The sequence below is a fragment of the Saccopteryx leptura genome, chromosome 3 (assembly GCF_036850995.1).
Source record: "Saccopteryx leptura isolate mSacLep1 chromosome 3, mSacLep1_pri_phased_curated, whole genome shotgun sequence".
Taxonomy (NCBI): Eukaryota; Metazoa; Chordata; class Mammalia; order Chiroptera; family Emballonuridae; genus Saccopteryx; species Saccopteryx leptura.
The window spans coordinates 238474249-238487386 of NC_089505.1; the positions used below are offsets into that span (position 1 = coordinate 238474249).

A 13138-nucleotide genomic window follows, 5' to 3' on the forward strand; every position below is an offset into this window, starting at 1 on the left:
CAATTATACTGCAAAACAAAAATAATCAAAACAGCATAATATTGGAAGAAGAATAGACACACAGATTAATAAAACAAAATTGAAAGCTTGATATAAATCCACATATATCATATATGGGCAATTAATTTTGACAAAGTAGCCAAAAACACACAATTTTAAAAAAAAGCCTCTTTAATAAATGGTTCTGGAAAAATTGTAAAGCACATAAAAAGGAATGATATTAGATTACTGTTATTCTCTATTGTATGGCCAGTAGTCGCGACCATCGTGGCCATACATCTGGCATAGTCTGCGGCAGCATTCAGATCAGATCTGTATGGAGCCGCCACCACCCTTGAGGGTTTGGGTAGAGGACTGGTTGTTGTTATGGTTCCCCATGGCTGTCCTATTCGGGACAGTGGGCTGGCTATTTTTTACAGCCCTGTGAGAGGGAACCGAGAGCTCTGTGCAAGAAAGTGCCTGAGGCCTGTAAACTGAGCAGCACCAACAGGGTGTGGAACTGGAGTAAGCACTGAAGAAGGAGGCCAACTGGGATTGCAAATTGCACTTGGAAACGGAACAGTGTCTGGAGAAGGAATTACGGGTTTGCGAGTTGCAGTTTCCCCTGGAAGTTGCTAAGAGCCAGCACCCACAGGAGCCTAAGATGGAGCCGTGTGGGAGGCGTGGCTCTGAGTCAGCGAGAGCGGTTATTTCTGAAGTTGCCATCCACAGACCCCGGAAGGTAAAAATTCGTCAGCAAAGAATATTTACTAAGCCCCTGGTAGGTTTGCTACAATTGCGGGAATAGGGGTGGATAGCATCATGATCTCTGGAGCAGAGGTGTAAATGCTGGCTGCCATCCATGTGCTCCTCTTTGGGGCAGTGTCTTCAGAGCTGACATGATGGCAGGAATCAAGGTGAAGACCTGAGGCCTCATGTGTGTGGACTGACTCTTGAACTGCGACCAGAGGGGGCACCAGCTCCCTTGTTGGATGGACATGCAGCTTTTGGATAATATGAGAGATCATGGGGGGAGGGGGCTCTGGTGGAGGTCCTCCTGCAACGAGAAGCTTTTCATCCAGTTGAAGAGAAGCTCCAAGGACATTTTTCACCTTGGGCAGAGTGCTCAGAGACATTGTGAAAGGCACCTTTGTAATTGTTGAAATTGTATGACTTGTACTGTTACTATAATTTGTTTGTATAATATACCTCATTCCTTGCTCAGGATTTACCTGTGATGTGGATTGTAAAGTGAGCAAAAGGGGTGGAATGTTTGGCAGAGGAGAGAGAGAGAGAGAAGAAGGAGAAGAGGCAGAAAGAAGCCATGTTTGCAAAGTGAGAACAGAGAGAATACAGAGTGCTGAGAAAGAAGCCATGTTGGCAGGGAAAGAGAAGGTGTGCAGTTGGGGAACCGGAGCTGAGGGGCTTTTTGAGCTCCACTAAGACTGGTGGGGCCTTTGATTCTAGGAGAAACCAGAGAAGGTTCTCATGGTTGTTGTACCAGAGAATGTGTCAGGGCTTTGAAAGCCACTGAAAGAAAAGGAAGAGGTCTTCCCTGTGTGTTTACTTGCCGGCAGGTGCAAGACTTTAATAAACAAATGGCCCACCATTTTTTGGCTCCACTGTTTCTTTACCGTCTGCCTGAATCCAATGAGAATCTGCATGTGAATGGCCACGATGACAGCAGCCCCAGGCCCTACACCCATATACAAAAATTAACTCAAAATAGATCAAAAACCTAAACATAAGATCAAAAAAAATAAATGACATAGAAGAAAACTTAAGTAACTATACTTATAGACCTTGGTCTTCAAGTAGATTTTATGCCTTTCATCCCAAAGGCAGGGGAAGAAATGGCAAAAATAAATGGAACTACATCAAATTAGAAAGGTTCCATACACGAAAGCAAACTACCAGCAAAATAAAAAGAGAACCATTCAAATAGGAGAAGATATATATATATATAAACAGTTTTGACCAAGGGGTAAAATCAAATATTTGTAAAGAACTCTTACAACTTAACACCAAAAATACACACAATCCAATTAAAAATGGGCAGAAGATCTGAATAGACACTTCTCTCAAGCAGACACAAAAATGGCCAACAGATATATGATTGTCAACTTCACTACTCATTAGAAACATGAAAATGAAAACTACAGTGAGATACCACCTCACCCTGTTATAATGGACATTACCAACAACAACAAAACAAGTAATAATAAGTGTTGGAGAGGTTGTGGAGAAAAATAAATCTTCATTTACTGCTGGTGAGAATTTTAACTGATAGTCACTATGGAAAACAGTATAAAAGCTCCTCAAAAATTAAGAATAAAGTTACCATATGACCCAGTACCCCACTTCTGGGTATCTACCTGAAAAATTTGAAAACATTTATTTGTAAAGATTTATGCACCTATATTTTTATTGCAGCATTATTCATGTGGCCAAAATATGGAAACAACCAAAGTGTCTTTTGATGGGTAATTGAGTCACAAAGATGTGGTACACATATACAGTGGAATACAACTCAGCCATAAGAGATGACAAAATACTGTCATTTACAACAACATAAGTGGATTTTGAGAATATTATCCTAAGCAAAGTAAGTCAGACAGAAAAAGTCCAGAACCATATGCTCTCACTCACATCTGGGGTATAAAACTGAAGGCAAAAACATAAATAGAAAACTAAAATTCCTAGACACAGAGAATCGTATGGTGGCTACCAGAGGGAAGTGGGTGGGAGGATAGTAAAAGTTAAAGAAGTTGAAGTATGTCATGATGGAATAAAATGTGACTTTGGGTTGTGAACACACAATGCAATATGCAGGTAATGTATTATCAAACTGTACACTTTAATCCTATACAGTTTTACTAACCAATGTCACCACATTAAATTTAATTTAAATAAACCAAATAACTACTGGCACAAAAAGAAAATGATATGAGTATCTCTGGAAACACAACTATTCCAGCATAATTTTAATCAGCTTATTTTGACAAATGTTATTTTAAAACAAAAGAAAAACATGTTTTAAAGCAGGAAGCCAAAGATATGTCATCATTAAATTGAAAACTGATGTTCCTTGACCTACAATGGAGTTATGTCAATAAATCATTATTGCATGTCAAAAAAAGATTTAATGCAGCTAATCCAATGAATAGTTCAGCTTAGCCTGGCCTACCTTAAACATGCTCAATACATTAGACTAGTGATCCCCAACCCCCGGGCCGTGGACCGGTATAGGTCCGTGGGCCACTTGGAAACGGTCCACAGAGAAAGAATAAATAATTTACATTATTTCTGTTTTATTTATATTTAAGTTTGAACAATGTTTTATTTTTAAAAAATGACCAGATTCCCTCTGTTACTTCCATCTAAGACTCACTCTTGATGCTTGTCTCAGTCACGTGATATATTTATCTGTCCCACCCTAAAGGCCGGTCCCTGAAAATATTTTCTGACATTAAACTGGTCCGTGGCCCAAAAAAGGTTGGGAACCACTGCATTAGACTACATATGGGCAAAATCATCTACCACAGTAAACATTTGTCCCCATGACCTCATGAATGACTGGGAACTAGGCTTACTGACACTAGCTGGCATCATCAATGGATATCATACTGCATATAGCTAGCCAAGGGGAAGAAAAAAATCAAAATTCAAGTACCATTTCTAATAAATATAAATTGCTTTCACAACACTATAAAGAAAAAAGATTGTAAGTCGGGGACTATCTGTTCTTTATTTTATTTATTCTGAGATACAGTCTTTCTTACATCATACATTTATGAAATCTGGGTGGAGCCCACTATTGATACCATCTTATAATAAATTCACAGTTCTTAATACATTTTCTGCTAGTGTGTCAATTATGATATATCTCAAAACCTATAGGAACTCTGAATTGATAAAATATGATAATTATTTTATTAAATAGGATGAGATTGACTCCTGGGCTGACAGCCTGAGCTTCTGGTCTTCTGGGTATATATTACAAATGGGAAAGGAGACATGATGAAATCTCACTGGATATTCTGATATGACCGGTTAAGAACACAAGCAGTTTTAGCTCTACCTAAGTCATATTTCTACAACCATTTCATAGCAGACTTATTCCTAAACACCAAAATGTGGAATAAAATTACTGTATTTCCTCATGTATAAGACATTTCCATAGATAAGATGCACCTTAATTTTGGGGCCCAAAATTTGAAAATAAAAGTATTACAAAAAGTCAAAAAGTTATCAAACTCAAGTTTTATTCACTATAAAATGCATACAACTTCTCATCACTGTCAAAACTCCCATCCATTAGCTTGTCTTCATATGTGTTTGATGACAAATCACTGTCTTCGTATATTGCCTCAAAATACAAGTAAAAAAATCTACAACTACTGTATAAAATGCACCCAGTTTTTAGACCCCAAATTTTTCTTAAAAAAGTGCATTTTATACATGGGGAAATACCATAAATGTCCAATGATAGGTGATTGGTTAAACAAACATGTTATATAAATGCAATTGATTATTCAGCCTTCTTTAAAAAAGAAATAAATTCTGACACATGCTACTACATAGCTGATCTCTAAATACATTATCGTGAATAAAATAACCCAGTAATAAATAAACAAATACTAGGTAGTCAAATTTATATGAACAGAAAATGGAATGTTGGTTGTCTGGGCCTAGATAGCCAAGAAATGAAATGATGTTTTTTGATGGGTGTACAATTTTAATTGTTCTAAATGAAAAGAGTAGTAGAGATTGATTGCACAAAAAGAGAATGTAATTAATACTATTAAACTGTGTATCTAAAAATGGCTAAGATAAGTTTCATGTCATGTATACTTTACTACAATTAAAAAATAGATTTATATTAAATAGATGGGAAGTTGGGAGAGCATGCAGAGGCAGGGACACAGGGAGGAGATGGACAGCTGTCAGAGGGAAGTCGGAAGAACGGACTGAATCAAAGAAGGTGAAGAGGTCAGCCCAAAACATAAATACATAACACATAGACACAGACAACAGAGTGGCAATAGGCAGAGGGAAAAGGTGGTGGAGCGAAGGGGAGGAGAGCAAAGGGAGGGAAGGTGGACAGAAAGAGACTTTGCTGGGGTTGGGGTATGATGTGGTGCGTGGATGGTTTTATATTAGTTGGACACTTGAAACCTGCATGGTTTGCAAACCATGCCAACTCAATAAGCTAAAAAATAAATTAAGAAAAGAAAGATTGAGGCTAAAATGATGTAAATATGTATATAATAATGGTATAAAAGATTGGGAGTGGACAGAAAAGAATGATTTTAAGAAACTTACCGGTGCCTCAAGTACCATAATGCAAGACATATCCAACAATGAAGGTGGGCAATATTATTGCCAAAATTATCACCATGGTGGCAGTAGAATGTCCTGGCAATTGGGAGAAGACACACAGATGTCACTGCAAACCCATTCCTGAGTCTCCTGCCCTTCCTTTGCTCACCTGAGTGTCAGCTCCATCTCAACCTGCTTTGATGTGAAGGCAAATCCAAATTCCCCTTTCAGATTCTCTAACACAGCAGTCCATATTTATTTTCTATTACTTCCTCTTGTGCTACTTGAACCAATTTCTAGGTCCATGACTCTTACCTCCTTTGTACCTGAGATGAGTGATTTTCAATCTTTTTCATCTCATGGCAAGTCAGTGCCCCTGACTAAATAATCAGATGTTGCGAGTTTTGAAATTTCTTGTAACACACCAGTTGAAAATTTCTCCCTTAGTTTATCTCTCTCTCTCTCTTGTTTTTCCTCCTTCTTTCCTTTTCTCCCTTTCTCCCTCCCTGTTTCTTCATCACACCCACTAAGTCTCACCATTTGCTCGCCCCTCCCTCCATGTTTGTGGACCATCTCCTCCCATTTCCAAACAGGTCCAGTTCTTTCTCACCCCAGTGGAGGACGATGTCCTGGCCTCCCAGGCTGCTGTGCTTTACTCAGCAATTCAGGTTAGCCTTCTCCCCAGCCACAACGTCCAGGGTTACTCAGAAATACCACATCCCATCAGCATTGGGCAGGATGTCACCTTGATGAGTTCCTGGCTGCTCCTACTCACCCCTCATCCACATCACCCATACAGGTTTGGGGTAAAATCCTGAGACATGGCACACCAGCAGCAGATGACCAGGCAAAGGAGGAGGGCCACTGGAAGCCAGGCCTCAGGCTTCACTGGGGCAGAAAGGAGCAGGACAGTGTCACATTATGACACTAATCGAGAGCATAGGGACTCAGAAACCCACAAATTTAGACAGTGACCTCTCCCATTGTTTTGGAATCCAAACAATTTACTGATGAAGCCCCTCTCTTCTTAGGTAACCCCAACCTTTGAATTCAAAGAGGTAGTGAAAAGTGAAATAAAAAAGTCTTGGAGAGAAAACAGGACAAACCTTGTCTCTGCAGTTTCACCTTCTCTGCATCAAGAACACCCAAGAGATATCGGGACAGGTGTTTAAGAGGAGCTTCTCTATGATACTAAAGAGACCTTCGTATTGAGAGTATAGTGTACAGAACCTCTGTGCTTTGCTGCCACCTCTCCGGCAGGTGTGCACGTGTCATTCTGGAAGCTCAGGAAATCCACTCCTCCTAAAGCTCTCCTTGGGAAGCTTACTATGCTCTCCCCAGTATGCAGCTCAGAGCTGGCTATACCCTGAACTTCAAAGGGATCAGGATAAAAGAAAAACAGAGGAAAAGAATTTTTAAAGCCAACAAGAAGGAAAGGGATGGAGAAGCAACTTAAAATTTAAGATTTAGAAGGAAAAAAAGGTTTGAGATGTGAAATGATGAGCCAAAAACCAATCTGGTTCTGTCACGAGCCACACAATGACTTTTCAGTAAACAACAAACCACGTAGAAGAGGGTAGTCCCATAGATTATAGTAAAGCTAAACAATTTCTATTTTCCTAGTGACATCATGGCTATCATAACAGCATAACGCATTGCTCATATTTCTGTGGTCATTCTGGGGTAACCAAACCCACTTTGCTGGGATTGTATAACTGAATAACAATGCAATATGTACAGTACATAATACTTGATAATGATAATAAATGATGCTCTTGGTTTATGTGTTTATTATACAGTTAATAATTTTAAAATGTATACTTCCTACTTACAGAAAAATAAGTTTGCTGTATAACATTATGCCATGTTATACTAGCGATAGCCTTATCCTCCTGTGTTTACTGCGTCTCTTGATCAGATCATTTTCTCCTGTGCTTGATTTAATTATATATATATATATATATATATATATATATATATATATATATATATATATATATATATATATATATTTGTACAGTAATGTGCTCTGTAAGATTGTAGCCTTGGAGTAATAAAGTATATCATATAGCCTAGGTGTATTTTAGGCTATCTTATCTATATTTGCTTAAGTGCACTCTATGATAGTTACACAACAATAAAATTGTCTAGCAGTGTATTTCTCAGAACAAGTCCTCAATGTCAACAGGTGTATGACTGTATGCATAGATTTAAAAAAAAAATTATTGATTGATTGATTGATTTCAGATACAGAGATAGATAGATGCATAAATAAATAGACAGATAGATAGATAAATATTAATTTGTTTTTGCCTACATTTCTGCACCCATTGGTTGAGTCATTTATATGCCCTTCACTGGGGATTGAACCTGCAACTTTAGCATATCAGGATAATGCTCTAACAATGAGCTACCCAGCCACAGCTATTCAAAGACTTTTCAATAAGTAGAAAAAAGGAGAAAAGAATACATATCATAAATGGTGGGGAAGGGCTGTTGTAATAAAGTCTAAGAGGTATAAAGAAAGAAGGGGGTAATGTGAGGAGTAGGGTGGTGAAGTCAGGAGGAAGTAGACATTCCAGGATGAATGGGAGATTTACATTGAGAGGAGGAGCAGGCAGGAGATGCTTGAGGAGGTAGACTGAAAACAAAGGAAGTCACACTTTAATTCTCTTAGATACAGGGTAAGAAAAGTAAGGGCTTCTTGCTTGGTGTTGGGCAGATAAAATATATTATGCTCACTTTGTTAAAGATGGCACTGCCCATGTGGAAGCCCATTGCCCAGGTGATAATATTAGTTGCCCTTCCTGCTTGAGATGGGTGTGATTATATTAATGTGTGTTGGGGGAGGGCTTTTGCGCCAAAAGGTTTTAAAAGCAAGAGAGATCATATTATTCTGGGGAAGAGTGATTACATTCTAGGAGGAGCCCATGCTGTAGGAGAGCAGAGAAAGGCCATGTGGAGGAGAGGAGAGGCAGCCAAGATGGTGGAGTGCTGAAGGAGAAGCCAGTTCATGCAGAGTTTGTGCAGAGAGAAGGAGATGGGGAACAGAAGTGAATAAGGCTAGTTAGCTAGAAACTTTTGATTCTAGGAAACTCAGGTAAGTCAGTGGCTTTGGGAGCCTTGAATGGAAAGGAACGTGTTTTCCCACTGTGTGTATTTTTTGCCCGCCAGGGTGCAAGCTAGGATAAAGATGATGGCCCACCAGTTCTTGGCTCCATTGTTTCATTACCGTCTGTTCGAATCAAATGAGAACCTGCATGGACCAGGCAGTTGTGATGGTGGCCATGGCTACTGGCTTTACACTTAAGGTTTAAGTGAGAAATGTTATACACAAACAAAGGGTGGTTTGTATTGGACAAGAATGCAAAAAGCAGGAAGAATTTGAAGTACTTTGTGGAGGTATGGAGTCTAAGATGAAGACTGCTCTACAAAAGTTTGTGTATACAGTTGCATAAACTGGAAAGGCAGAGTGAAAGAAAGATCCTGGGATATAGTAGTATGAATTAAAAGAGAGAGTAAGAGAGAGCCACTGGTAATCTCCCCAGATCAGATGAATACACTCACATATCATCTGGAATTCACTGACATGATCCTGTAATGCCTGGGTGAATTCAATTAAATAGACCCGGAATATCTCTATTTAGTTCTGTGAGAATGGTCCCCTCCAACCTAACTTCAGATGCCAATTGCAAGCACAGATAATCACGTCATTATTATGGAATAGAAGTTCCCATACATTGAGGTGACCAATTTTTTTACAATGAAAAGGAGGTCAAATATAAATTGAAGAAAACAATATCGTAAATAAAAGAAACATTTTGTTCATTGCAGCAATTGCTGCAGATCAAAATCTTGGAAGATTGACACTCAGATAATATATAAGGGGAAAAAAGAGAACTTATTTAGCCAGCAGAGGGTGCGGGACTATAGTTGCAAACACACATGGTCCCCAAAATTAAATTTCTTACACCTTATATACCCTTTACAGAAAGTAAGTTCACATGATTCCTTTGTCTTCAATTACATGATTTTGGGATGGGAGGGGGCTTACAGGATGCCAGAGGATCATTATTTGTAAATCACCCATTAAGGAGAAAGAAAGGGGAAGAGTAAAGGACTACTCAAGTCTCCCTTCTCTTCCTATATTCCTGGCTGTTTTACCGTCTTTCACCCAGGTGTATAGAAGGGAGGGGGCCCAAGCCTCCTTCCTCCTTCTATTAAAAACCTTCTAAGTATGCAAACCTCTTTATTTACATTATAACAGCCCTTCTTAAACAGAAATACTATCAGCCATCTTGAGATTTTGTAAATTACACAAGTACAAAATTATATTGACAAAATATCTCTGAACGCTTGGCCTAAATTATGAAATATCTTTGAAGCCTCTTATTTGAAGGGAGGGGGCCTCCTTTCTCACAATAATACACTATAATATAGTGAATGCATAATAAAAACATTTGTATATATTATATTGTAATTATGCTTACATGCCTATTAATTTTAATAATAATTGTAAGAATAATACTTTTCCACTGAATGAATATTTTTTGTCAATGTATCAAATTGTATCAATATGTTGGAAATATCTGAACAAGAAATATCCTTCATATTAAATTTTACATTAATTGTGCTTACATGTCTATTGTTAATCCAAATTCGGAGGGACCCAAAACATGAAAGACAGAAATAAGGTCCGTAGTTTACACACCAAAGCTTTATTGTTTAGCTTGGCCAAGCAGCGGCAGCTCCGACAGAAATCTGAGGGAGAGCGCGCCGGCCCTTTGTTCTACTTAGTTTTTATTGTTTTGTAAGTGGGAAGTACAGAAGCAAAAATTGCAATTAGGAGCCCCTTACCACTATTGGTTATAGTCATATGTCCTTTAACATGATAGGACCACGTTCAATTTGCAAGCTATACATCATTTTGGGGAAAACAAAGTTTACAAGCCAACACAATGGTAGAAAGATGTCTCTTTACATATTAAAGGCATTCCTATATTATCTAGTGTTTATCTGCTATCTCTCTGTCCAGAGTCACACACACATTTACATAGGAGAGGTAGTTTCGGTGGGGACAAATGCCCGCAAATGACTCATTGCTATAAGAGGTTTATTTTGGCTTTTCTCTTCCTGCACCTGGCTAGCCATTCACCCCTTTCCCCACAGGTGTGGTGGAATGTCTGGGAATCCATGTTTTCCTCCCCTTTGCATTTACAATACAATGCCAAGGGCCCTCCTGGTTATGCCAATCACACAGTACAGAGACTATTCTCACAATTTCTCCGCACACCTTAATCCAAATTAATAAAATGTTCTTCAAGCCTCCTAAAATATTAATATTAATTCTGTAGCCTTTGGTACTTTATAACACCTGTGGGTGAAATGGCTCAGTGGCTCCTCATCTATGATTGAATATTCACTGAGAAAGAAATAATCGTGAGTCTACAATGTTGTATGTGCCATGTCATGTTTCAGTAAGAAGTACACAAAGCCATTTACGCTCTTGGTATATCACGCACTCTCTCAAGGCCTCCTGTGCAGAGCACATGTGTCTCATAATCGTGTCTCACTAAAACTAACACTGATCCATGATGAATCATCATGTCAAATACAAATACGTCACATCACATGCAATGGATCAACTCTGCATCTATCGAATATGGACATTTACAGATTAGTCTTCCAATATCAAAAAGGAGGACATGCAGGGGGACACTTTTCAAGGGAGGATGGAACTTACAAGAGAAAGACTGTCCTCCCTAAAGGAGAACGATTGGTCACCTTACATCAGGGATCAGGATCCTATGGCTCGCAAGCCAGATGTGGCTCTTTTGATGGCTGCATCTGGCTTGCAGACAAATCTTTAATAAAAAAAATAATAATAACGTGGCCTGTCCTGTGGTGGCACAGTGGATAAAGTGTCACCTGGAACACTGAGGTTGCTGGTTTGAAACCCTGGGCTTGCCTGGTCAAGGCACATATGGGAGTGCATGCTTCCTTCTCCTCCCCCTTCTCTCTCTCTCCACAACCCCCCCCCTGCCTCTCTGAAATGAATAAATAAAAAGTTTAAAAAATAATAATAATAACATTAAAAATATAAAACATTCTCATGTATTACAATCCATTCATTTCCTACTGCTCATGTTCATGGTTGCAGGTGGCTGGAGCCAATCACAACTGTCCTCCGGGACAACACCAAATTTTTATTGGATAATGCATAACATACATGGGTTGTTGTATGGCTCTCATGGAATTACATTTTAAAATATGTGGTGTTCATGGCTCTCTCAGCCAAAAAGCTTCCCGACCCCTGCCTTACATAGATTTATCTTGGGTGTCTATTAATTTGCTAAAGCCCTTCATTGAACTCAGGTGAATATTATCCTTGCTAGATAACCTGTTTATTAATAAAATGATATAACTCAGGAAAATCCAGCTGGAAGAGATACATAGGGCAATGTAGAGAGAAATGTCTCAGAGCTCCCATGCTCTTTTCAAGGGTTCCATTCTATTGAATCTTGAGGTGTTTGTCATACCAGAAGCTCTCTGAACCCCATTCTTCTGGGTTTGTATGGATACATCTTTATGTAGGTAAGATTAATTAGATAATTGGCCAGTGATAATTGATTTAAAATTCACTTCCTCTTCCCCTCCTGTGAGTCAATTTAGTGGGACTGAAAGTTTTAACCCTCCAATCACAGGGTTGTCTCTGCTGTTTAACAGCCCTCATCCTTAGGTTACCTCAGGGCTTTTTAAAAGTCACCTCATTCACATAATAAAAGACACGTTGACTGCTTTTCAATGCTTAGAAAATTCCAAAGATTTTAGGAGCTCTATGCCAAAAACAGAATGAAGATCAAATATGTATTTTGTTACATTCTAGCGAGATAGGTCACAGCAGATCCAAAGTGAATTTTATAAGTTTTATTGCAGACCTGCACAGGGACTGCAGGCAACCCATGCAAGGGAGCACTGCAGCCCCCCAAACCTGCGCAGGGATGCAGGTAACCCACACAGGGGAACACTGCAGCCCTCCAAACCTGCGCAGGGACTGCAGGCAACCCACGCCTCCGAAGAGACTGGAGCACTGCAGCTAACTAAACCTGCGCAGCCAACAAACTGCGCAGGGACTGCAGCCCCCCAAACCTGCACAGGGACTGCAGCTCCGAGCTTCTAAAATGGCTCCTTTTTATAGGGTGGCTATCTAGGATGAGCAAGCATCATACAGAAGCTGATGTGGCTGTTAGTCATTGGCTAGGGAGGTCGTGCGCAGTTACGGGGGGTATTACTCAGTGGAGAATTTCAAACATAAACTTCTGATAAGGGTCTCTGACTCAATGCAGGATGTTGCTGAACTCTTTGTTCTCAGCGTCACAGGGACCTTGTACACTCTTGGCAGCCCCAGCATGTCAGAACTTCTTGAATCTAACATATTTCTTATAAGAATGATATCACATTGTAAAGCCAGTAGCCACGGCCACCATCACAGATGCCTGGCCAGTGCAGATTCACATCTGATTCAGATAGATGGTAATGAAACAATTGAGCCAGGAATTGGTGGGCCATTAGCTTTAATCCTAGCTTGCACCCAGCGGGCAAGTAAAAACACACACTGGGCTCTAAAACTCACTCATTCAGTGCTCACAAAGCTACTGATGGTATTTGAGTTTCCTAGAATCAGAAGTATCTAGCTCACTAGCTTTATTCACCTCTGTTCCCCATCTCCTTCTCTTGGCACAAACTGGCTTCTCCTTCAGCATTCTGCCATCTTGGCTGCTTCTCCTCTCCTCCAAGTAGCCTTTATCTGCTTTCTTCTCTAATGCTAATCTCAGGA

At 39.5% G+C, this 13138-nt stretch overlaps 1 pseudogene; it reads right to left on the reverse strand.

The window, feature by feature from the left end:
* Positions 1 to 413: 413 nt before the first annotated feature.
* LOC136398436 (T-cell surface glycoprotein CD1b-2-like) overlaps positions 414 to 13138 on the reverse strand; it is a 260952-nt pseudogene continuing 248227 nt past the window's right edge.